Source organism: Parasteatoda tepidariorum, chromosome 7, assembly GCF_982258835.1.
Source record: "Parasteatoda tepidariorum strain Cologne lab strain chromosome 7, Ptep-v5.0, whole genome shotgun sequence".
Lineage (NCBI taxonomy): Eukaryota > Metazoa > Arthropoda > Arachnida > Araneae > Theridiidae > Parasteatoda > Parasteatoda tepidariorum.
Window position 1 is genome coordinate 16,398,980 of NC_141761.1, and position 23,853 is coordinate 16,422,832.

At 29.4% G+C, this 23,853-nt stretch overlaps 2 long non-coding RNA genes across 4 annotated transcripts; one reads left to right on the top strand and one right to left on the bottom strand.

The window, feature by feature from the left end:
* Window positions 1-5,408: 5,408 nt before the first annotated feature.
* Window positions 5,409-10,126, bottom strand: LOC147806913 (uncharacterized). 3 transcript variants are annotated; one of them, XR_015435372.1, is made up of 2 exons: window positions 9,888-10,126; window positions 5,409-8,940 (listed from the first exon to the last, which is right to left on the bottom strand). It is a non-coding gene; the product is annotated as an uncharacterized LOC147806913 (long non-coding RNA). The 3 variants fall into 3 exon arrangements; XR_015435371.1 differs by having other exon boundaries at window positions 5,409-9,285; XR_015435370.1 differs by having other exon boundaries at window positions 5,409-9,462.
* On the top strand, window positions 10,085-23,853 carry LOC147806914 (uncharacterized). Its single transcript, XR_015435369.1, has 4 exons — window positions 10,085-10,175; window positions 11,786-11,901; window positions 21,907-22,015; window positions 23,694-23,853. It is a non-coding gene; the product is annotated as an uncharacterized LOC147806914 (long non-coding RNA).

Here is a 23,853-nt window from a genome sequence, read left to right on the forward strand (position 1 = left end):
CGCAAACTGATCCAAGTGGTCACCCACCCGCACACTGACCACAGTCAGTGATGCTTGACTTCGGTGATCTGCTGGGAACCGTGTCTTAACGATCAGTCCACTGCGGGACCTTACTATACTTGAATATTGTTTCAAGAGCACAATAAGCTTGAAATCAGAGATTTTCTTTTCCGCCCACGCTGAAAATGCCTTAAACCTTCTTAGGAAAAGCATTATTGACATGCAATTGCATTTCTGTGAAAATAAAAAAACAGATTGGTCGCGTATACATGAATTGGTTTTTGAATTTAGATATTTAAATTTAAGCAAAAGGAGAGAGCATATTATTTTTAATCTATAGTTTTAAAAATTATCTTGTGTGCGTGTAAAATTATCTAAAGCTAATGCTAGCCTCTTCTGAGAAAGAATGGTTCTTCGAAAATTCGTTGTTTTGACGCTTCAGCTTTTTAACTTCGTCTAAAGAAGGAAAATAAATTATAGTCAATAAAATTTAAGCGAGAAAAAAACAATATCTGTGAAAACCAGCAAATCCCAGTTTTGGGGTAAATAACGAAACTTATTTGATTTTCGGGTGGAACAGAAAGAAATTGAAAGGAGATCGGTAGAACTATATCTAAGAATCATTAGGCAATCAAATTGGTTTTGTCGTTTATTCATCGTTTCTTCTTAACTAGGAATTCGATAGTTTCCAACTATCTTTTTGTTACTCCTCGCATATCAGCTTGCGACCTATAATTGAGTATAATATTTAGATTAAATTATTAATACATATTTATATAAACAATTTATATTAAGAATGAGAAAACGGAACACTCTGTTCACATATTTTAAAAATGTTTGTGGCACTTGAAGTCGCAATTTGATTAAAAACTTCATGTTTGGTGACGCAAATAAATGTTTCAGTCAGAATTTTATCAAAATCTTAGGAATCACTGTTGAGCATATAAATGGATTTAAAATTAATTAGAAAAATAGCAATAATCCAATTTATCAAACTAATAAATTATACCAATCCAAATAATCCAACTAAGCAATCCAAACTAACTAATAAATCTAGCAATAATCACTTTACATCCCCATGTAGTCTATGGCACACAAACTGGTCTTCATACATGCTATCTGTGACTGAAATTATTTATTTATTTTTTTTCTCGTTTAAGCATAGGCGTAGTAAGCATATAATTTTTCAAAGTCCTTTTTAAGAAGTTAATTTTTTATTAACAAAGCCCTAAAAGTTAATTTTTTATTAACAATTTAAAAATTTTAGATGGTTTTTAATTTAAATCATTTCACAATTATCACATTCATGTAAGTGTTACTGTAAATATCATTTAAGGATTTATTTTTTTAAAAAATACATAATAATTCAAATAAAATTTTTTAGTGAAACAAAACAAAATCTAAATATTATTGGTAATTTTTAACTACATTTGAAAGTTCGGGGGAACCACGCAAAAACTATGCAACTTTGGCAATTAACAGATTGGTTCGTGTAGGGTGAAAATGTGTTAACTGCAATAATTTTTTTTTCTCTCCGGTTTTTGTAATTTTATTATTTTTTCTTCTCTTTTTTCATTGTTCTCTAATTTTCCCCTTGTTTTCTCTACATTTTGAACTTATTTTATGAGTTCTATTTACTTGCAGCTTAAGCGCAATAAATAAAACTTATTGTTTTTCTTAATTTTCTTCGTGTTTTTTTCTTATTTATTTAGTATGCTATATATAAATATAATTTTCATAACTACTTTTTCTTTCTGACAAATATTTTACAGCATAATTGTTAACGTGAATGACTAAAATCAAGAGAATGTCGATTTTCACCGGTGAATGTCAACAATCATATAGTCGCTTTGGTGAATGTCCGAAATACTTGTTGTATCCGATTAGATATTACTTTAGTCGTCGATATTATTTTATTTATTCTCTATTTTAATATTTTTAATCTAAGGAAGTACGTGCCATAACCCAAAACTTTTGAATTTTTTTTTAAAATTCTTTCTTTACATCCATAAAATAATACTTTTTATGAATTAAAAATTTATATGTAATTTAGCAAAGTAAAAATTTAACAATGCAACAAAATTTAAGCATTATTGTTAATTGTTGTATTTATTTAGTTTATAATTATAGTTATTTGCTATTTACGAAAGATAAATTTTCCTTTAATTACCTTTATTTTCCATTAATACAGTGACATAATTTTTAAAGACACCTTAGTTAAAATCAAAAGTTTAATTTTGATTTTTTTTTCTTTTACAATTTGAAATAACTTACAGCATTATCGAATTTAAAATTTGAATTCTGATTTTTCAAGGATTAATTTCTTGATAAAACGTGATAGACTATGATGAATGTTCTTAGAATTTTTAACTAATAAGTTCCATTTTCTACGATGCATTCTTTTTTTACTATGAATTAATGTGAAATAAGGCGCAAGATTACATTTCAGCAAATGGTGGTGCTTAAAACTATTTCATTTCATTATCAAATAACTTTAAAAAATTTCATTTCGACCTTATAAGACTGGATTGAGTCAAATGCATAACAATATTAAGTGGCAGATTATGCAATTTTATTCTTTTAGCTTTTAAGGACATTCCATATCTAATAATTACAAGGTTAAATAATAAATGTATGTTATAAAATGTCTTACTTTCTCAAAACTGTACGGAAATAAGTTACGAATGATAAAAAGCTGTATTTAGCTTTTTTACATTCTGATTGTTCTGGGCAAAGAGATTATTTCGCTAAATACAAGCCTAGACAAATTTATGTAAATACCCAGTTTTTCTATTGAATTTCATGATAGTTCATGCTATTTTTCAATCACAACTGAATTAAGTTAAAATAAAGTATTTTTTTTTTTTTTTTTTTTTTTTTGCTCTTACAGGAAATAGAGTATTTAAAAGTAGCATTTTTGTGTATACAATACTTGGATTGGTAATGACGTCAAGCTAATGACTCAAACTAATTAGTGAGAAACTTTGTGTAGTCTATTTTTTTTTATAAAACAAAACATCAAAATTGAGGCTTGCTATCCCTTAACTTATACTTACATCAACATGTCTTATTACTTATACTCGCATTAACTATTGCCGATGCAGTCAAAATTTCTGTTATTTTTAGGCTCTAAAAATTTCAAATTTTTAACATGATTTCTACGAACATATATCAATTCAGAGCATTCTTATTAAGAAAAAATTTAGATTATAAAAATCATTAAGTAACGGCGAGTGTATGCCTTTAAATTTTTATATCAATTATTTTCTTAGGCTCAACGATTGGAAACTTTTTGTATTCGTATAAAAATAAAACATTAAGGAATATAAAAGAAAAAGGTACCTCAGTGAAATTATTTATCTATTTAATATCAATTATAATTTATCTATTAAGACTTAAATAGTCCAAATTTATTTTTTTTCTTACCCTTTCCCATCCAATCATATAAATTTTCGGGACGCTTAATTTGTATTTTAGGGTTTTTTCAATTTATTATTCTCATTCTCGACCGTATTCGTAGAGGTAAAATACATGCACCGGAAATGTAGGGTAATACAATTTTCTATAAAATGCATGACTTATTGTTTAATCTAAAATTAACTAGTTTCTAAAAAAAATAAATAAAAGTCTCTTTGAAAAATTGTTCCCGCTGCTTTTAATATTTTAACCATTGTTGAAATAAAGTTAGCATGAAACGAAATATTTATTTTATTTTTATTTACTGGTTAATTTTATACGTCGCGTGAAATTTTTTGACATATTTGCATCGAATGGATTCCAAAATACTTTTTTAGGCCATCAAATAATTTGGAAAAACAGCGGATTTAAGAGAGGATCAGTGTTTTCATCGCAGAGAAAAAATGGGTGAGAATTTCTCACCCTTTCTCAAAAACAGGGTGAGATTTCAAAAAGTTAAGTGAGATTTCTAAAAATTAAAAAACAAAAACATAAAGAGACATGAAAAAAATCATTTCTTTAATTATAATACATTTTTAATATCTTCTAATTTTTAAAGCATTGAATATTTTTGCTGCATCATCATATGGAAAATGTTCTATATCTACTTTTTCATCAGCTATTCTGATTAGGTAACTCAAATGCGTATTTGTTTCGTTTTGATCGTTTTTACCCACACTTGTTTCATTTTCATTTGTCCGTTTCGGAGTAGAAGATATTGCCTTTACAAGGTATTTGTCCATCTGGCATTAATGCGCAAAAAATTTGAACGTCTTACATGAAGAAACCTTACCTACAGTAAACACGTGGTTGCAGAGAAATGCGTTCTGAAAGAGGTTCGGAGGGATGGTGTTCTGTAGTTCTTAAAGATTCTGAACAATACTGGTAAACAGGGAAGCTAGATAATGGGGCAAATGTTGAAAATAATGAAAGATCCAGAAAGAAAAGTGAAACGGATTTTATTCTAATTGGCGCAATGAGAAATTTTTTTCAAAATGCGAGAAATTCGCGAATTTTGAAATTGGTTTATAGAATGCGCGAATTTCTCGCTGTAATCATTTTTTAATGCGAGAAAAGAAAAAAATATGCGAGATTCTCGCGTTCTCGCGCTGTAGTGAAAACACTGGGATCAGATTGCAAAATGCTTCAAATACAAAGGATGATAGAAAAATGTAATCCATGACCATAATTAAGTATTTTATCTTCTTAGTTTTTATTAATATCCTAAATTTAATAAGTACAAATATAAACGATGATTCATAAGATTTCGAAAAGCTTATTTTCTTCCCTGTCTTCCTATTTCTGGGTTACTTTAAAAAATTCCACATCCATTATTTTACAAGAGAAAAATAATTTTTTTGAAATGTACCATAAAAAATAAAACCTTTATTTTCTGACTATATTATGCTTTTTTTTTTTTTTATAAGTATTTTGTGTTCTAGGTGTTAATAGCTCAGAAATTGTTCCAAGTAGAGTTATTGCTGAGGAATTGTTCCATCTTAATGGATCTGATAGCATTTCGTATAGAATTTCCCAAATTGTTTCATTACCTGAAGATCAAACGCTTAAAAAATGTACTTAATATTGATAAGGAAAATAGGACAGAAAATTTTTCTGAAAAATTGCAATAAAAATTAATAGAATTTAAAAGTGCAGAATTTTAAGTTGGTAGATATCTCAAATTGATATTTACACACTGTTTTCATATTTCAAATTGATAACTCAAAACATATCCCAGTAGATTTTTTTAATGAAATATTTTAAGCATTATAAAAATAAAAAATGCAAATATCTTTACTAATTTTATTTATTTATTGTACAAAGATACTGTAATCAACTTCTTGTAGCTGCATTGGGTATGAATTTTTACTTAATAAATAATTTCATACTTAAATAAACTTTTTCTTAAGTATGAAGCTATAATGAATGAAAGAAGTCAAAATTACTACTGGTCATATGAACAATTTCAAACTTTATTTAATAAAATAGTTGTCACAGTTTTCCATTTTTCTGAAATTTCAGCAGACAGACATCACATTTTTGATAAGACTTCAACTTAAATACACTTCACCTAAATTAATAATCTCAAATAAATGTATTAATAAGCATACAAACAATAGTTTTAGATACAAATATAAATAAGAATTTTGCACAAAAGGATTCTTTCCTTCATACAACGGTTTTAAAAATTATTACTTAGTGGTAGCTTCTTCAAACATGGGAATTATATTCAAATACATACCAGGATTGGTAAACTCTTGTCAGGCTAGAAAAAACTGATTATGTAAATCTACCCAATGCAAGAAACTGTCATTTACAAGAAACATCTAATTTAAAAATGGAAGTTTAATATAATTCACTCAATAATTTTATATGAAAATCTATTTTATTAACTTTTAATGTTATATTTTACATGCTTAAAGAAACTAGTTCAGAAGAAAAGAAAAAAATATTAAATTTCGTTTGGGTTTTCAAAAGAAAAAAAAATTAAATCAGTAAAAAAAAAAAACATTCACAAATGAAGTGCCATTGAAAATAAAACAAAAATTCAGAATAATATTTGCCATCCATTTAAAGCCTACTCATAATTTTAATTAGGTATTCACAACTCTAAAATATTACTTATAGGCAAGGTGTAAATGATTTTAATCAAATGATTAAAATCATTGATTAAAATCATGATTTAAATCAAATGATTTTTTTAAAAAAATCACTGATTTTAATCAAAAATTGGATTTTAATCGACACCAATATCAGGTCAAAAGTCATGAATATGGCAATTAAAAGGAATGCAGAAGATATGCTTTTAATTTTAAAACCCATTTCTGTAGCATTAGATAAAATGCAAAAAGATAATTGTAGTTTATCAAATGTTGTCAACATCTGAAAAAATTTAAAGGAAACTCTGAAAGATTCTAATAATAATTGCTGCAAAAAATTTTTTACTAAATGATATGAACAAGCGTTAACACCAGCTCATTTCCTAGCTTACCTCTTGGATCCTAATTCTGAAGTACAATGTTTAACACTAAATGAAAAAGATCAAGCTGTAAACTTTGTTAAAGAAAAGTATGGAGAAACCTCCTTATTAAGTATTTTGCTAAAATTCATTGTACGCTCTCCTCCGTTTAATGAAACTTTGTTTGATAAAGAATCTCTAGAATCTTTAAACATCTTGGAATGGTGGAAATCAATTGCGCTTCTAAAGAACTGTGTAGGTCAAAAAGAGTTTGATGCAATACAGTTGTTATGTACTGCAAAAGGAACAACTGCAGGGATAGAGAGGATGTTTTCCACTTTTGGACTTGTACATACTAAACTACGGAATCAATTGGGTGTAGAAAAGGCAGCTAAATTAGTCCTTATGTTTAAATCTTTAAATAAAACTAATTAAATGATTGTTTAAATAATTTGATATTGTAGATGTAAAATTAATAATTATCACATATTGTTTGATAAACAATTTCTTTCTTGATTTGTAGTTTGAAATCACTTTGTTATTGTTTATTTCTTATTTCACCTTTTGCTTTTAAATTATTAAGAAATATTTTGTTGATAATGGTTAGTAATGTTTATTTCCAATGTATACCATAAGTAACAATAGTAATACAATACAACTTTAAATCTATGGTACACAAAATTGATTATATTCCATAGAATTGAAATTATAAAAAAATCATGATTAAAATCAAAAAAATCCGATTAAAATCAAAAAAATCTGATTTTTTTGATTTTTTAAAAAAAATCATGATTTTTATACACCCTGCTTATAGGCTTAATAGTAAATTTTTCTAACTTTATTAAAACAATATATTTAAAAAAAAACTTGAAACATGTGTCTTAGCATTTTATAGTATTTTGTTTCAAACAGAACATTGGACATATCCTTAAACTTACCTACTAAGCATGGCAGTAATATTAGTTTGAGAAAGACAAGCTATAAATGCTTAATATAATTTTTAGATTCAAATATTTAGACACATAAATACATGGTTAAGCATTTACAGAAAAATTTTTTTTAATTTTTGAGAGCGTAACAACTAATATAACACAATAAATTTATCAACTTTAGTTTGCTTAATCAAGTAGAGTAGACTTAAAAATAGAAAGACATTTAAGGAAATACATTTACCTAAATATTGTTCTGAACTTAATTGCCTAAATAATTAGACAAATTATGAAAATAGTTCATTGTTCTTGCGTCATTGCAGAATTTCTTAACTGCAATTTTTATTGTTTACACCAGTGAAAGTTAATGTGGTTTAGAGAATTTCATTGCATAGATTTTCCACTTTAAATAAATTACCAGCCTATGAAAAAAAAAGTTTCACATACATAAGCAAGTATAAACCTTAATAACTATATTTGAAATTGACGAAACTCTCCTCTGAAAAATTGCGAAATCATAGCTGACAACACGGATAGGAAAAAAATCCAGTAGATTTCACGAAATAATATAAATTTCATAACTGTTGCAGAATGTACTAAATAATTGACACAAAAGGGAATTTTAAAGATTTTTCTAGTTATCAAAATATAAAAATTGCAATATTTTCCAGTTAAAATTGCTGTCATACTTAAAATTCTATGTGTTATGTTTACTCATAATTTTGAATATTAATAGGCATTTAATTAATCAAATATATTTAAAAGATTCTATTAATATAATATATTTAAAAAGAAAATTTTGAATAAATTGAGCATTTTAGAAGAAAAAAAGTTTTGACCCGATTTCTGACGATGAGGTTTGTTTCATTATGAATTAGTAATACTTATGCAAATGTGCTTACTGACATCTGTTCTGATAGATGTCCCAATAACTAGCTTTTACACAATTAAAAACATTCATAAAACGCAATTGTTATAACTTTCATCCCATAACTAAAGCTCATTACACAAAAATGGTACCATACAAAAAGGCTATATAAGAGTTTATACATAGGCTGTGAAATTAATACATAACTTAAACAGCAGACAATAAGAGCATGCATATGTTTGATACATTATACCTGCTTTTTTCATTTCATACACAAAATTAATTTTACTTTTAACAAACTGTACTTTAACCCTACAATAAAGAACTTAAATTATCATCAATGACTTGATCATTTAATCATGTGCAATTTCAAAAACAGTACTTAAATTTTTATAAATTAGAAACAATAACCTTACTCCCAAACTGCAGATTAAATATTGTATAATTACGAAAAATCAGAACTTTGGATTATATTTCATGATATGAATATATGCACACAACTAACAAAAGGAGAATAATGAAAACTCCAAATACTTATAAATATATCCACATAAATGTCAAATTATAAATAATTGATAATATAAATATATAATATTTCTAGAAGATAAGCTGATTTTATATGCATTACAGAAAACTTTCATATCATTAAAGATCAAAATTAAACTAAAAATATTTTGATTAAACTGCAATGTTTTACTCAAAAAAGGGAACTTACCAGTTTCAGGAGTCTGTAAAAATGGAACGTAATTTTTATTGTTGTCATCAATGCAAAATTAATAGCAGTAAGAGGTAAAAAATACAGCTAATGTAATAATAAGTTTTTTTAGAACAATCTTAAACTTATAAGTACTTGAAAATGCTAATGAACGACTTAACCTAGAAAGTAATTAACATCTAGTTAAGTTTGCAAATAAGCTTTAGTTGTTATACCGAGCTTGGAGAAACAATAAAAAGATAACCATTTTAAAAACATCTATATAGAAAGTTTAATAAACTATCTAAATAGGCAGTTCTCTAGCTACTGTTTCACCAAGTTTATCTTCTCCACAATCAGACAACTGTATCATGAACCACTAGAGAAAAAAAGTAACATTAAAAATACTATGCATTAAAGTATTACTATGTCAAAAAGGATAAACTTCTCACACAGACAAAAAATACTCATCTATCAATTTTGAAATATTTAAAGATGATTTGAAGATTTAAAATACTTGTTACTTTAATCACCACTTCTTCTTAATACAGCTATCCTAAAAAATGCAACCTTCATATTTCAACATTCCTTATTATAAACTAGCCATTATATAAATTTTAGCATCGTTCCTTAATTTTAATGACAAACAGTACAACACACAAGCATTTCTCTCTGTATAAGTTCATTTATTATTATACATAAATAACAGACTATATAATTTCCAAAAATTTATGCAAGCTCATTTTTTATATATTACCGCTGATTTATCTATAACATTCTTAATGATCAAAACATTTATATTTTAAACAGAATAAATTTTCCAATATGAAAGAATTATAAAATTCATTCTAAATGGAAAATAACACGTGAAAGATGTTTACGTTTTATAGAACGTAATATATTAACATTCATGCAATGTTTTAAAATTTAATTAGTTAAAAATAAATGTATAAAACTAACATATTAATAATTTTTACTTACCACAACAAATTAGATTTCTATTCCATGCAGTAAAATTTCGGCACGTGAAATTAACAAGCCATCACAACAAACATGTACACGAACACTGGCGATGTGGCGATTTAACAGATAGAAAAAGTCGCCACAATAATTGAAAAAAGTAACCCATTTTTCGTTGCCACCGGAAAGATAGGACCTTCACTTCCTCTTGCGGGTTCCTCTTATCTATGAAACTCCGTTTGTTTACGTCTTTACTTTAATTTTTGAGTGAAATTTATGGTGTTTTTAAATGAAATTTAAAGATGTCTGGTGAGTATATTAACAAATTTTCCTTAATATTTAGGCATTTTTCTTTAGAAAATTATAGAAATATTAAGTTTAGTTATTGTTCATGTTTTGAAAAAATCGACTTTTGTTTTTGTTATGCAATGAATAAGTTGGATTTTAGCATTCTTCAAATTGAAAACAGTTGCTTGTATGATAAAAAATGTATTGTAATGTTACATTTATTCAATCTGAAATATATTTTATATGTTTTTTAATGTATAGTCGGTCCTCTATTTAACGTTGTCACTAAATCCGATTAATAAGTTCGTTATATGGAAAATTCATTAAGTAGAAAATCACCTGTTGACGTACTTAAACAACACAAAACGAGTTTTTAATTTCGTAAACACTGGAGATGATAAAAAAAGCAATTGATACACTTGAAAACTAGTATCTACTATTTATTTTATAAATCTTAATCATTAAAGAAATCTGCATAGGAAACAGGAAAAGAACAAAACATTATCTAGTGTTACACTATCATGCTAAATATTTTTAACCAAAAAAAGCTAAATTTGTGTATAAAATTATTGTTGCATTTATAATAAAAGTAATTTTAAATATACGTAACCGTATGCGCTCTTAACTTTAATTACTAGCGATAAAATCCATTAAGTTTGTCTGAGTTTTTCGTTTGAAATACAAACAACGAGGGAAAGGAATTTTACTGCTTTCTCTAAAAGTTAAGTGGCATCAAAAATCAATTCAAGGTCATTTCCCCCATAAAATGAGCTAACAAGTTTGAAATCTTTTGGGAAAGTGGATCTCGAAGGAAAGTACGTTAAATAGAAAATTCACTTTGCTATTTCAAAGTTATTTTATAAAGAAATTTCCAAAATTTTCTTGGTTCCTCTAAAAAAAAATCTCAAAATAGAGAAGTTCGCAAAATGGAAGTTCGTTAAATAGAAGTTATTAAAAAAAAAAAACTTTATTAAGAAAAAAAAAAGGAATGGAAAAAAATCTACATTTTTTTTTTCTTTACAGGATGCAGCTGCCAATTAAAAATACACTAATCAGATCATTTCTTATTATATTATGGAAGATAAATTAATTTCTAATTTTTTATGGTGATGAATTCAGGGGTCATACACTTATTTCTTGTTTTCAACAGGTGCAGTAATAAACTTTGTTGGGATTAGTTCACAATTATTGATGTGCCTCTTTTATTTAGTTCTTAAAATGATCAATTCTAATCTTGTCTTTTAATTGGGGAAATTAGGTTTATTCACTAAGGCACATTAAACAGCATATTTACTGTGTTCGAGATTATTTTAAGCAAAATGGAACATTAAATAATTAATGTATGAATAAATACTTTAGATAATTATGTGTTAATGCAACTTCTTTGATAGTTAAGGATTTTTTTTTCTTTTCTTTTTGTCCTTTAAAAATATTTTTTATTTATAACAGTTTTAGACCAGGCTCTTCTTATGTTGTATAGAGAAATGAAAGTTGGTATGAAAACTGGGTACTAACCTTTTAGTTAAAATCTATATAATTTGTATGCTTCTACAAAATTCATTCAGTAAAAATTATTGCATCAAATATTGTTGTATTGCACATACCTGTTAATAAAGCATGTTCTTATTCAGCTCGTGTAGCAAGATATTCAGCGAGAGCAAAGAACGGAGTGAAATGTCCCGCCTACAGTTTAAGGATGTCAGGTACAGCCGAAGAAATCAATAAGCATGTGGCTTTCTGCATGCAGGTTCATTTATTCATTCCTCTTTTAAATAAAATTTGCTGTTTCTCTCGGTTGTTGCCATTGTTTTAAATAACTAGTAATTTAAATATCACAATGTATTGTCAAAAAATATCTATAATAGTTTTACAATTTAACTAATTCTTATTATTCTTGCATCTGTCAATTTTTTCGTTGTCCAAATAAAATTCATCAACACTCACAATATGGTGTTTATTAATTATCGTTACGTGTAATATTTTTCATTGCTACTTTTTGATATGCTATATTTTTGATGTTTGATATCTTGTGACAGGGTTTTCCCTAAAGAATAACATATTGAATGTTCAGACAAGTTCGAAAAGGGAGTGAGTTTTTAGTATTTGATATCACTGCAATATGAAGGGGAAAAAATAATAAAACTAGTGATAACGCATCATATGAAGATTTTTACGAGCTTACCATATTATTGTTTTATTTTTAGGCAAACATGTTAATTTCCGGATAATTTCTTTCCCAAGAAAAGAAAAAGTTATTAGCAAGTTAAAACTATTTTATTTTATACGTGGAAAAGATAAATGTTTTGATGTGTTCAAAAGTTTTTATTTTCATCTTTACTATGACTTGGAATATCAAAAACCTTTACAGTTGACATTCTAGTATCTGCTTTTGTCCTGTACCTTAAAAAATGATTAGGTAAATATAAAATTGTTTATAGATTTGTAGGAAAGGTGTTATCAATTATGCCATCTATCTTAAGGTATCCCAACATAGAATAGAGTTAATATGACTTATAGAAAGGTGAGTTGGAGTTGTATTTTTGTAGTGGTAGACACACTACAGTACTTTCCCATCAAAATTTTTATCTGTGATAGAATTCAATGAGGGATACCACCAGTTGATTTATTGCTGCTTCATGCTAAGCCGGGAGAGCTGTATTAAGATCACCAGGCTTTGAGTGCTGATCGTGAGAGCTGTATTAAGTTCGCAGCTGCTCTTGTGTTGCAAAAAGCAGTTGAGTGTATGTAAGCAGACACATTGCGTGATGCGTAGGGTGACCAGATTTTTTCGGGCAATTCCGGGGACACTCATCTCTACCCCCCCCCCCCAATTTAAACGACAGAAAAAAATTTTGAAAAAAATTTGATCATTTATCTTAAAAAATAAATTTTTTTTATAATTTAGTATATAAATTATATCGTTAAAATCGTAATCATAACATTTTTACACAAGTTTAAAATCTGTTAACAAAACAATTGTATTGCTTTTAAAATTATACTATTTCTAAACACCGTATTTTTCTGAAGCATGAATCTTCTTTAAAATTTCAGGATTTTTTTCGAGTAATTGAGAAAATATGTCACATGAAAAATCAAAATTAATCAGTACAGATAAAACCGTTTTCACTGTATTCACATCCATTCGCGATTTTTCATTAGTCCAATAGTTATTTATGCGCGAAAATACCCGTTCTACAGGCGCATTGATGCTTGGCCAGCACATTGCAAGCTCAACAATTCTTTTGATATTTGTAAATGGTATATTGTTTTTTTGAAAATAATTGTTTATTTCGCGCCATTTGTCTGTTATGTGTACGGATTGGTACCATTTATCGTCTTTTGAATCCAAATAACCTTCAAGATAAGTAAACTCGTCAAATAAATCGTCGGAATTAACATTCAAAATTGCACATTTTGAAGAGAGAGACAGAACTGCCTCGTCGAATTCAGACCGTGAAGGCTTACAATCTAAAAGAAGGCACTTCAAATCAGACATATCATCGTTGTTATCGTTCCAAGCTTCTAAATATGAAATCGCAGCTTCATAGAATTCTTTCGACGTTTCTCAATAAGAATCTTCAGTAACGATATTCTCAGCAATCAATTTAGTCAATTCAGGTTTTATAACAAGTGGAACAAATTTGGCATTCTTTAGTGCTTTCAATTTAAATATCAAATCCTTGACTGTTAGACAAATAATAGAAGTTAAAAGGTATGAGGTTCGATTTTCTGTCGTCGATCTCATGCATTCAACTTGCGTCGGTGACGTCATGGTCTGCGGGGATCGGCCAGTTTATTTTCATTTGCTGTTGGTCGTTCTTGCGTGGATCTTGACGTCACCTGCTATCTGTATTTAAGCTTCTGTTGAAGCAGATCATTTTGTATTCTTTCTTTTCGTCACTCTGTATGTGACATTCTTTATTACTAATGTTTTTAAATAAACTCATTTATTCAGAAACTTCGTTTCTCTTTTATTGTTGACATGACAAATATGATATTCTGCGAGAATCTCGGCTGTCAAGGTTATGGGCCGAATTTATGGCATAAACGGGATTCATGTTCTATCGTCCTGAATATCTAGTTTTGCATTACCCTGGATGTAGCCGAGTCTTTGTCAACTTCAAATGGAGAATCTTAAAGATGGGGGCCGTTCCCGCCCGCCAAATTTGCGAAGTGAATCGTCAGCTTAAATCACAAGTTTGCTATGGAGTACTTCAAGGTGATGTGGATTTGAAAAATAATACCACATTTAAGAAAATATGATGCTTCTAAAGAATTTTTCTCCAGTTGACAAAACTAACAGTAAGAATTTATTTAAAGAATTTTAGACCGGAATTTGAAGTCGGCACATCCAAATTTGATGGCTACTGCTAAAGATTACGAAGTTTGGTATCTAGTATAGTACGAGCAGTGATACACCCTTTTGCTTTTAAAGAACCTTTTGAGTTATAATTGTTTCATCATGGAATCTTCGAACCTGCATATAGATTTCCTAAATTCGTCAAATTGGAGTACGTGGAAAGAAAATATGAAAGTAATCCTTATGGACCGAGGAGTGTGGAGTTTTATCTCCAAAACTGAGCCTTCCCTACCTTCAGAAGCAAGTCGAAAAGAAAGTCAAGAATACCTCTGGAGACGGGACAAAGCGTACACGTCAATATTTCTTAGTGTGGAACCTGAATTCCGAAGTCTGATCTCGGCGACAATGGATGGTGCTGAAGCTTGGGAAATTTTAAAACAACATTTTGAGCCGACTACGAGAGCGAGAGTTATTCAACTCCTAGACCAGTTCTTCGACCTGAAATACACCCCAGGAGAAGAGGTTGGAATATTCGCTGCAACATTAAAGAACCTGGTTTCTCAATTGAAAGAAGCAGGACATCCTGTTGACGACCTATACCAAGGATTCCAACTTATTAGATACTTACCCAAGGACTTTCAAGGTATAGTTCAGATTATTTATAGATGGGAGGACACTAAATTTAAATTTAAGAACATTTTAGACGAATTACTTTTGGAGGAGAGTAGACTTAAGCAACTTAATTTTGATTTAAATAATGTTAGTGATATTGCTTATAATGTTAATTCAAGTTTTAATGAAAAGTTAAGCATAACTAATAAGTTTAAATCTGGTTCTTCTAATAGTAAGGGAAATTTAGAATCTGCTAATATTAAGTCTAAATCCAAAACTAGTTGTGATAAATCTAAGATAGGACCTTGTTATCGTTGTAACAAATATGGTCATTTAATATCAGATTGTAAGCAAAAATTAAGGTGTAATTCAAAGAATATAAAGAGTAAATTTAAACAAAATGCAAGTGATAATTCTTATTGTAATGTAACTACAAATGTTTTAGATAATAGTCTTTATATTGTTGAAGCAAATGTTGGCAATGTGAGTCATGAAATTGAGAAAGAAAGTTGGCTTTTTGACACTGCCGCTTCAACACATTTTTGTAATAATTTGGATTTATTCTTTGAATATGAAACTGTAGAAAATGCTTCTATGTCTTTAGCCATAGGTGACATTGAGAGCCCAATTTTAGGTATTGGAAAGGTGCAATTTTTTAATAAGTTAAATGGTAAAATGCACAGAGTAACTTTACAAAATGTCATGTATTCTCCTAAACTTAGAAGAAATCTTATTTCTGGTTCTGTAATAGAGAAAGCTGGAGGTTATTTTGTGGGTGTTAAAAATTGTATTTCTGTGTATAATCGGGTAAATGAGAAGATTTTCTATTGTAAAAGATTTAATGGCTTGTATTATTTTAAACCAAATGCCTATACTAAGCCTGATAAAGATTTAGTTATTGACAGAAGTGTTAGTGACGCGAATGAGCAATTGTTTAACGTATCTGTTCAGACAAATGATTTAAACATCTGGCATTTAAGGTACTGCCACATAAATTGTGATTATATAATTCAAACAAGTAAAAACTCTAGTGTGAAAGGATTACCTAATATCAATTTCTCAGATAATAATTGTATAGAATGTAAACTAGCTAAATCTAAAAGAATTTCGTTTAAACCAATTTTAAGTATAAGGTCTAAGAAACCTTTGGAACTTTTACATATGGACGTATGCGGTCCAATGCCTGTCATTTCACATGGTGGAAGTCGGTACTTTCTTTCTATCACGGACGATTTTTCGAGAAAAGTTACTACTTTTCCCATTAAAAGGAAATCTGATGTTTTTGATTGTTTCATAAGATTTCAAAAGCGAACAGAAAGATTTTTAAACTGTAAAATTGTAAATGTTAGAACTGATAATGGTATGGAATTTTGCCATAAAGAATTTAGTGATTTTCTTGAAAATGAAGGGATAAGAGCTGAGCGTACTAACGCTTATACGCCAGAGCAAAACGGAGTTAGTGAACGCTATAATTTAACTGCCTTAGATAATGTAAAAGCTATGCTAAAATCTAGTAAATTGGGAGATGCGTTTTGGGCTGAAGCTTTACTATGCTTTACTTACACTTTTAATAGAATTTGTCATAAAAACCAAATTAAAACTCCCTTTGAATTGTATAGTGGAAGAAAACCATCAGTCACTCATTTGAAAACATTTGGTTGTTTAGCATTTGTGGGTCAACCAAAACAGTTGCGTAATAAACTTCATATGAGAGCTAAAGAAGGGATTATGTTAGGATATGCAATGCATACGAAGGGTTATAGAATTTGGATTAAGAGTGAAAGGAAACTTGTAGAAACAATAAATGTTCGTTTTGACGAAAGAGTAATTGGTGTGGAAGCTGTACTGGGCACCAAATTCATTAAACGCAATTTTGCTAGTTTTATACCGGAACGTCCCGATTTGGGCGGAAGTTCTTCAGATGAAGACATAGGTAATTCAAGCTTAAAACCCGATTTAATTCCGTGTAAAAACATTTCATGGATTAGAAAAGCTGTACCCCGTCCAGATAATAGTCGAACTGATATTTATTATAACATTGAAGGAGTAAATATGAGATTAAGATCCTATAATGATGTAGAAAATTATTGCAACAGCAATAATATTAAGTATGATAGGGATTTATTTAATTTCAGTGGGAAAAATGCTTTTTCGGGTAAAGTTTCAAATTTTCAGGTTAATCATAATATAAAACATGAAGCAAATCATATTGAAATAAAAATTCCTAAAAATTATAAAGACTGTTTAAAATCTCCTCAAGTTAAAAATTGGGAATTAGCTATGTCTGACGAGATTACTACTATGAAAGAAAGAAAAGTTTGGGATTTGGTACCAACTCCTAAAAATAAAAGAATTTTGGGAAGCCGTTGGGTTTATACAACTAAAGTAAATGAAAAGGGGGAAATTGTAAGGTACAAAGCACGTTTAGTTGCACAGGGATATAAACAAATAAGAGGTGAAAGTTATGATGAAGTATTTAGTCCTGTGGTTAATTTTGTTCTTGTAAGAATGTTTTTCACAATATTAGTTTGTATGCTAGGATGGTATCATTCCCAATTAGATATAAAGTGTGCTTACCTTTACGCAAATTTGAATGAGGATGTATTTATGTATCAACCTCAAGGTTTTGTTCATTTAAATAAGCAAGACCACGTCTGTCATTTAAAGAAAGCTATTTATGGACTCAAGCAAAGTGGTCGAGAGTGGTTTTTTGAACTGGATAATACACTTGAAAATTTAAAGTTTGTAAGATTGAAGTGGTGTAATTGTACATATGTATATAAAAATGTAATTCTTATAATTTATGTAGATGATATAATTATTTTTGCTAAAACAAAAAATGAAGTAGACAGTGTTATTAAACTTTTAGGTGATAATTTTGATTTAAAAATTTTGGGTAATACTCGTAAGTTGTTAGGTGTTGAATTTGTTCAAAAAGATGGTGAGATGTTAATACATCAAAAGAGTTACATCCAAAAAGTTTGTAAAATGTTTTCTAGCTTTAAATTTCCTTTGTCATCGTTGCCGATTACTAAGGGTAACTTATTATCAAAAGCTGACTGTCCATCTTCTAAAAACGAAGTGGATGAAATGGCGAAATTGCCGTTTCGGAGCATTTTGGGTTGTTTGGCTTATATAGCTAATCGCACAAGACCGGATATATCCTATGCGGTAAATATATTATCACAATTTCAAGAAAACCCAGGTTTAAAACACTGGAATACTTTATTAAGATTATTAGGTTATGTTCAAAATACTCAAGATTATTTCTTAAAATTGTCAAATATTGAAGAATTAAATGTTAATTGTTACTGTGACTCAGATTTCGCTGCTAACAGGGATGACAGAATATCAGTAGGTGGTATAATATTGTTTTTAGATAAAACTCCGATATTCTGGAAAGCTTTCAAACAAAAATGTGTGAGTCTATCTACAATGGAATCAGAATATGTGACTTTAACTGACGCTGCCAAAGAGGTAATATGGATTAAGCGAATAATAGATGAGTGTAGAGAATTAAATTTAGAGGACATAAATTTAAGTGATTGTATTATATTTAGTGACAATCAATCGGCAATTGATTTTTCTCATTCACCTATTGAAAATAGTCGAACGAAACACATCGACGTAAGGTATCATTTTTTAAGAAATTTAATTTATGATAAATTTTTTTGCTGTTAAGCACGTTAGGAGTAAATTTAACTTAGCGGACATTTTTACAAAACCTTTAACCAAGTTAGAAGTGGAAAATTTCTGTTCAAAAGTATTTGTGAAAGTTTAATCTTTTGGATGGTTTCATGACTGAAACAGCTTAAGTATTAGTTTAAGAAAATTAAATATTTCTTTAGTTTATTGAGGATTTTGATAAACTGTATATGTGTGTTTTTTTTGTAAGGCATGAGAGGGGGCCGCATGTTAGACAAATAATAGAAGTTAAAAGGTATGAGGTTCGATTTTCCGTCGTCGATCTCATGCATTCAACTTGCGTCGGTGACGTCATGGTCTGCGGGGATCGGCCAGTTTATTTTCATTTGCTGTTGGTCGTTCTTGCGTGGATCTTGACGTCACCTGCTATCTGTATTTAAGCTTCTGTTGAAGCAGATCATTTTGTATTCTTTCTTTTCGTCACTCTGTCTGTGACATTCTTTATTACTAATGTTTTTAAATAAACTCATTTATTCAGAAACTTCGTTTCTCTTTTATTGTTGACATGACAAATATGATATTCTGCGAGAATCTCGGCTGTCATTGACAACCGTTCCAGATTCAATAACACATTTGTCATCGCTTTCAATTTTCAAGATGCTTTGATTAAAAATTGCAGCATGCGAATGCGCAAAAAACAACCATAACTCGGTTGTTTCACTCTCAAAATAATTCTTCAAGATTTTTGGGCACTTTTTTTCAGACAACATAAATTCTTTAAGAGATGAATAAATTTTAAGAATTCTTTCTGCAGCAGGAAGTAATGTCAACCACCTAACATGAATGTGTCCTAAAATTTTATGATATTCTTGGTCAGCATACTCACAAAATTCTTTCAGTCTTTCAATTCGGACTGTGTAAATTTTAAAATAACTAAAAAGTTTAGATACCATAACTTCAATATCTGCAGGCAAACAATCAAAAGCAGTTTTAGCGCCATTATGTATAATATGCGCATTACACCCGAAACCAAAAATATCTCTTCCTAACTCAGTTTGAACTTTAGCATGAACATTTTCTGTTCCTCTTCTTAACAATCCTCCAAAATTAGTGTTAGTATTATCCGCAGACAAACCAGCCATTTTATCCTTCAATTGGAACTCGAATAGTGCGTTTAATATTTCTGAAGATAAAATCTTTACAGTTTCTCCTTTAATTTCGTTTAGTGATACAAGTTTATTATTAATTGGATCTTTAGCACTGTCCCACTGAAAATACCGCACTAAAATAGGAAGTAATTTTACACGATTGTGATTGGAAGTATCGTAAATCTTTCTTCAATTCAAGAAATGCCCACGGAGAAAAAACATTGACAGCGATAGCTTCGCATTTTGTTCGGGCACAAGAAAATTTCTTGTCTACAAATTTCTTTTGTAAATTTGAAGTACAGTCCATGCTGCGAAACGATTGGTTGTGACGAATGGTGTGAAATGCAAGCGTTCCTTCATATGTTGCTAAGTCAAACTCTTCTTTGGATGGTTCCAGCTTACGAAAAAACTGTTTGACCGATTTCGTTTTTGCTGCCAAAGCTTCTTTGTGTTTAATTGTAAGAATGTGATCTGCTATAGCTGTTCGTCCTCCACTTCCAACTCAAAACGTTGCTCTACACATTGTACATTTTACTTTGGAAGAATTATTAGGATTCGGTTCAATAAATGGAAACTCGTTTTTCCAATCATCCAAATAATGACATTTTCTTTTTTTTTGTTTATGTTGCCATATTGACATCTATTTTAAAGAAATAAAAATATTTTTCTAAATATCTATTACGATAATAAATTATGAGGTTTTCAAAATGTAGAATAATTAGAATTTATGAAAATTAATTAGTCGTAAGTGATAATAATAACAATTTCATAAAAAATGGTTTAATATTTTATTGGTTAGATATTTATAAAATGTTTACCTGATTTTAAAATGTTTTGAGTTATTTTTCTAAAATAAAGCGGAAATGTAGTAATTGTTGTTGTTTTTAGTGGAAATTAGCTAATATTGGCAGTTTATGTAACCCAAGATATTAATTGTTTTAAAAGCAGCAACTAATATTCATGTTACGTCTTGCTTTAAACTTCTTTTCTTATATAAACTTGTCTGGCGTACAGCCTAGTAAAAATGTAAACATAACTAGATATTAAAGTTATGTGTTCCAAAATTTCTGTAGTATAAGTTATAGTGCGTTCTCAAAAACTAGTTTACATTTAATTTTCAATGCTTACATTAATTTGTATGAAAATTTTTGAGAAAATAAAAATTGCATATAACATATTTTTATCAAATATTTTACACAAAATTTTTTAATTTTATAACCGGGGACGCAAACCGACCGGGGACACGAGGTCCTCGCCGGGGACAATCCCCGGAAATCGGGGACGTCTGGTCACCCTAGTGATGCGGGCAATTATGCAGTCACAAATAGCATGAGAACTGTTTGATGTTTACTATCTGCTGAAGAAGGCGCATTCAAATCAAAATAGGTGTGTACAGATGCCATCTCAAATGTAGGGCAAGTATTATCGACCGTGCCATCTTTCATCAATCTAAAGGTACCAGAAATTGAGACAATTTGCAGACTTGATCATTATCTCTTGAAATACTGGACTGATTTTAATGACATTTAATATGTACATATTATGATACAATACAAAACAAGTAACCATTCAACAATTGTAATACACATGCATGATCGTGCATAACACTCGTTGGAGTATTAAATTGCCGCTGGACAATTCTGGCCAATTGCCACAGGAAATGATAATGTGCCTTATTTCACATATGAAATCACGCTGCAAGGCCTGTATATCTGTGAGAGAGGACCATACCCCCTATTAACTTTTTTTTTTTGTTTATTCAGCAACCACGATTTAATATCTTCTGGCTCCAACGAGTGTTTCGCACGATCATGCCTGTGCATTACAATTGTGAAATGGTTGTTTTGTATTGTATCAATGTATGTACATATCAAATTTTATTGAAATCGGTCCTGTAGTTACAGAGATAATCGACCAAGTTTGCAAATTCTCTTAATTTCTTACACCAGTGTGGAATTGAGTTAACTTGTTTTATACTAATGAATTATAATTGTATCTTTGTAGTTGTAGACAGACCATAGATTTAACTAAATCTTCTTTTTTGAAGGGCGAAGATTCTGATGTTAATGTCAATGATACTGACAGCTTTGAAAAATATGAAATTGGTGATGAGACTAGAATACGACCTATTAGTTTAGTTCCTGGAGGATATAGATGTAAGAATTACTTCCTGTTTTTTTTTTTTTCTCTATAAAACGTATAAACATACATTTTCTTTTGATTAATCTGTATTTTATTGAATTCAGGGTATCCGCACACCTGGAAAGTACACCCGGTATTGAACAAAATTTGTCATGAAATGTCATAATTTTTACTATTTTTTTAAAAAAAATCATGGATTTAGGTCACCAAAAAATCTTATTTTTAAAATGGAATGTACCCCCCAATTTCATGGTGTTCCGAATATCTGAATTTGTAACAAAACCCCCCTCACAGTCATATTTTATTGAAATATAAAGTACATTTGGAAGAAGTACATACTTTTAAAATTTTCTCGGCTAAAAATATTATCTGCTCAAATTAGTTAGAATATGCAGGGTGTTTATAAAGTCCCGGACACATTTTGATGTTTAATAACTCATAAAATAATAAAGATAGATTAAAATTAATAACATAAAGGGTTAGATAGACTCAAAAACTTCATGACCCTTGTCAATGAACTTCCACGTGTGCCCCCTTTGTCGCACGGAGAATATCAAGTCAATAGTCAATTTCACACCAGGTAGCGGCAAACATGTTGGCATCCACAGTGGCTATTGCAGTTGTAATTCTGCCTTTTAGGTCATCAATGTTCGACACGATCTTCATGTAAACATTGTCCTTTATAAATCCCCAAAGAAAAAAGTCCAGCGGTGTTATATCAGGTGATCTGGGTGGCCAAGGAATTGGACCTCCTCGCCCAAACCATCTTCCTGGAAAATGGTCATTCAAAGAGCTACGAACGATGATACCCCAATGAGATGGTGCACCATCTTGTTGCACAAAGACATATGGCTGAAGCTCTTCTAGTTGTGGAAATACTAAGTTTTCCAACATGTCTAAGTATAGGACTGATGAGGCCGTCTCTTCTGTAAAAAAGAAAGGCCCAATGACTCGGTCCTGAATTAGTCCACACCACACATTAACCTTAGGGGAATCCCTTTGTGTCTCACGGTATTTATGGGGGTTTTCAGATCCCCATATACACACATTATGGTGATTAACAATGCCAGAAACATGAGAGGATGCTTCGTCGGAGAACATTATGCGCTCCAGAAAATCAGCAGCATCTTCTATCCTTCCTAACATATCTGTTGTAAACCTCTAAAAAAGAAGGGGGCGCACATTGAAGTTCATTGACAAGAGTCATGAAACTTTTTTTTTCAATTCAATTCCTTTTATTACTTAATATTCTATTTATATCTCGTTCAAATTTGCAATTGTTAATAAAATACTTTTTATTTATCCACTCAAGTTCAAATACACTTTTAGTGGAGGACACTTGATGTTTATACAGTTTTCTCAAATATTAAATCTTCTTTTAAATTCAATTAATTAATTTTTGTAGTATATGGGGAAAAATTTTTTAATTATTTAATAAAAAGTAACTAAAATAAAAAATTTCTTTGTTGACCTCTAAGTAGGAATTGACTTTAAGAAATCTTTTTTTATATTATTTTGCACCACTGAAATGTATTTTTGTAATTAATGTTCTTTTCCGACTGTGTCTCATGAGTCTTAAATAAATTAAAACAAGGAATGTTTTATCAGGTCACTTATAGTTGTTTCTCATATGTTAATTTCTAAAATGAATGTTGTGTCAATACTGAATAACTTTTTTTTTTTCATTTATAGGGTGTAAAGAAACTTTGTCCCCAATGTAATAGGATCGTTTTTCCATCAGATTTAAGAAAAATTTATCTATGAATCATCAGCCACAATCATTGTATATTTGTAAATATTTCATCTGAATTGTATGATGTCCAAAGATTAGTAAATATTCTGTTTTTATATA